Source organism: Mauremys reevesii, unplaced genomic scaffold (assembly GCF_016161935.1).
Source record: "Mauremys reevesii isolate NIE-2019 unplaced genomic scaffold, ASM1616193v1 Contig17, whole genome shotgun sequence".
NCBI classification, from domain to species: Eukaryota; Metazoa; Chordata; order Testudines; family Geoemydidae; genus Mauremys; species Mauremys reevesii.
The window spans coordinates 472,480-476,609 of NW_024100793.1; positions in this window are offsets into that span (position 1 = coordinate 472,480).

Sequence of the window (4,130 nt, forward strand, 5' to 3'; positions counted from 1 at the left end):
TCAGGACAGGTAAGTAGTTTGAACTAAGGTTGTTTGACTTCAACTACGCGAATAGTTGCGTACCTTAGTTCAACCCCTAACCCCCTAGTGTAGACCAGGCCTTAGGGAAAAGCTTTTTGATGATTGTGAGGGCTATGTCATAGATGCCCCAGCCCAATGGCACCATGACTGTGTGATTTGGACTTTAACTTTATATGTAAATTTGTACATTTAAATATGTAAATTAAAAAACATCTATTGAAAAGGGCTTTGTGACTATATGCATTTCTGTTAGAAGTTCTCTGGCCCTTAAGTGAGCTAAAAGTTTTAATGGAGCCTCTTGGTTTGTTTTCAAGAAGCTGTATGTCTTTTAAATTAAAAAAAATGGTTTGTGAGAATCTAACTTTTGTGGTTTTGTGTAATAAAGACCCATTTACAGGAAAAAGCTGAAATGTATGTTGTGGGAGGAGAAAAATCCTAAAAATGTGTTTACAGTGTAACCATTCTGCCATCAGAGTTGGCAGCAACAAGAGCTGCGTTCACTTGCTAGGAACTCCATTCCAATAACACAATGCAAAACTGGCTCAAGCCCTCAGCCAGTGGGGCACTGAGGCCCCCTACTACAAGCTAAAATCACCACTTACTGTGTTTAGTAGGGAGGACTCAGTGCTGGTTCACCATTAGCCCAAAGTGAATTCAGCTTTGCAGTCTGTAATCAGACTTCATGGAATCAAAATTAGCACTAACATTTCACAGTGGAGACAGGAAGAAGAGCTAGAATTAGTGTCTAGGGCCCACCAGGTACAAATACCTGTCCCCAGCCTCTCTCAATTTGCTGAGTTTTGGAACCCATGTCCCTTGCCTAGCGAGTGCTACTTAGTTGATGGCGAGTCCCTCCGTCATAAAAGGCCAAGTACAGTTCCACTGTCCTTGAGTCACATAATCAGGATAACAACACTTTATTCTTCCTGCCTCAATAACAGAGAAACTGGGGATCCCACAGCAGCCAAAGTGACCATTTGGGCTACTGTGGGCTCATGCTAGGCGGGGTGGGTGTGCCTGTGCAAACAAGATCAACCCCGATGTTCTTTTGCACAACTCACCACTAAATGTCAGGGTAGATCTCATCCTGACTCTGCTTACAACAGTAAAACAAACAGAGATGGTTCAGACATGTGTTTGAGTACAATAGAATTGACTCATCCTGTTGAACTGAATGGTTTTAACCACACCCCCACTGAATAGTGAAGGTAACTGTGATTACTTATCCTTGTTGCCATAGGGATAAATTTGATTGGTGTGCACCGACAGTAAGGGAAGTGGGTGGGTGAGTTCTGATTAATATGAAATGAAATAAAACCTCAGGAATTCGCAGATGCTATTGGACAGTTTAATTATAACCCCTGGAGTTGATAGAGTGCTATTGGACAGTATAAAGGATCCAGGAGTTGGCAGAACTCTATTAGACAGTTTAAATATGACCCGGGAGTTGTTTGAATGCTATGGGTCACCCTTTCTAGCAATTCAAAGCCATTAAAAGTTTACATTAATATATTTACAACAAACAACCAACCTCGCCCCCCCCCAACAAGGGTCTAATCCAAAACTGAAATGTTTCAAGGGGTCACAAACCTGCACCATGCTTTAGAACAAGCATTTGCTCTAAAGACAAACAAACATTTAAAAGCTCTGGGGGGCTTATTATGGCTGTGATACAACCATTTTATTTCAACCCCCACCCCAAACTTTATGCATGAAAGAAACATGTTTAAAAAAACAAGCCCCAAAGAGATGTATTGATATCTGCCAAAAGTCCCCACTTGGGAATGGGACAGTTACATTAAGGATTGGGGATCTACTGTTTAATACTGTAAGAAGGCCCTACAGAAAAATGGATTTTAACTAAAATAAAAATGGAGCCAAAAGCAGCTCAGTTGTGCAGCCAGCTTAATTCCCACCCCAGCTCACAAAGGGAATGTTAGGAAGGGGCCTAAAGTCCTTAAGTCTCTAGTATTTCAGAGCTGTAACGATCAAATCAACCTGCTAGCTACTATTTTGAAGTCCTTTGAAACAAAGGGTTAGGATGGGATGAAAACCTCAAGTATTTTGGAGACTTTTTTCAACAGAAACTCTTGAATGGCTGCTAGGCTGCAAGAGGAGGTATGCTCCTGTTTTAAACTCTGAAAATATATATTATATAATATCACTCATTGGCCATGCTGTCTTAGTAAATAATGGTGTCATAGGTCTCACCCCCACTTGGAGCTGTTGGGTTCCAATATGGGGACCTGCATGGACTTTCCTAAACTAAAATCCTAGTTTAGATCTGGTAAAGCTGCCACCACCCAATAAGGTACGTGTATTGGGACACAGTCCTTCCCCAAACTTCCCTGGGGAACACAGATTCAATCTCCTGAATCTCTACACACAGGAAGCAGCCCACTTCCCCTCCTCTCTCTCCTAGCCACTCTGGAGAGATTCACACCGATTCAATTCTGTGAATCAACCTCAGGAGGAACTCACTCTTTCCCCCTCCCCTTCCCTTGAATCTCCACAAGAGAAGGAATTAACCAAGTTCAAACAAAAGAATTTATTAAAGACTAAAAAGAAAGTAACTGTCTCTGTAACCAAGATGGAACAATACACAGGGTCTAAACTTATCAATCTCTGGAGAGAATTCTCCTTTCTTTCTCAGCAAAGGCAAGAACAGTACAGAATTAAAGAGATTCTATAGCAAAACACAGAATTGCAAATACAGAAATAAAAGTATAAGAATACTAGTTCCTTGCTAATACTCACTAGCTTGAATAGAAGAATTTATTGCAGAAACCTGGGAGGACTTGATTAAGATGTCTGGACTCCCTCAACTCCCAAGAGAGACTCTCCAAAAACAAAGAACAGGAAAAAAACTTCCTCCACAGGGATTTGAAAGTATCTTGTCCCTGATTGGTCCTCTGGTCAGGTGTCCACAGGTACTGCTTGTTAACCCTTTACAGGTCGAAAACAAAACCTTAACCCTTAACTAACTGTTTATGACAAATGGTGCCTATGTTTATTGCAGTGTGATCTGTTTAGCATGGAACTAGTAACTTTAAATTGCATTTCATCACCAGGCCATGGTAAAAACCATTTTAACTGTAGTTTTGCTTAATAACTTCAGGTACTACACAGGTTGTATAGGGATTTGGGGCTAATACTAACTAACAGTTTTGCTTGTTCTTTAATCCAAAGGCCCAAACACACATTGAGGGGACAGAACAAGCATGTGCCTGCAACACTTTATCCTGTAGTAGAAGGTAACTTTCTGCAATTGGCTTTTAAATGTGTGTGGTTTATTGAAAACTATTTTGTTGCAAACTGTATTTTAAACTCTCTCTGTAAAACATAGGTGGGATTATTTTTTAAACTATATGGCTGCAAACTGATGGTAATGGTGTGTTTCAACTAACAGTTTAAACTAACAGTTTAAAAGACATTTTTAGTGTGCAAATGTGTTTTAAACTGGATTTTAAAAGTTGATTTTAAAAGCAGTTTGGTTTTTATTTTGCAAAATGAGGTGTATTTAAAAAAGTTTGTGGGTTTGTTGTTTGTTGTTTTAAAATGGTAGAAACAAACTCAAAACTCCTGTTTGTTATACAGCCTGAAGTGGATTATTTTGTTTTAAAGCTATGACTTTTTAAGTAGAAAAATACCCTAATGAATATTTTATTTTTAAGTTTACAAGACAGTTTCATGTGATTTATAATAAATAATAATAATAATAGCAGCATCTGCTCCACAAACCTACCCAATACCAGCAGTGTGACAGACCCTGACAAACTCTTTCAGTACCTGTTTTCCCCCAACTATAAGGTTTCATCCTGCAAGATTATCGACGGTGAAACAGCATGAGTGTCTTGGAAAGACCCAAAAGACCAGTACTCTTTCTCTGGAAATACCAGTGTTTTCATAGCCTGTTTCACCACTACTTATGCCCACATAGAACTAAACAACCTGCTAGACAGGTTGCAAGAGCGGTGCCTGTACCATGACACTGACTTGGTGAAATTTGTGAAAAGGGAGGGTGACTGGAATCCTCCTCTGCGGGATTATTTAGGCAAGATCCCGCCAGATCAACACATCACCGAGTTTGTGTCGGCAGGCCCGAAAAC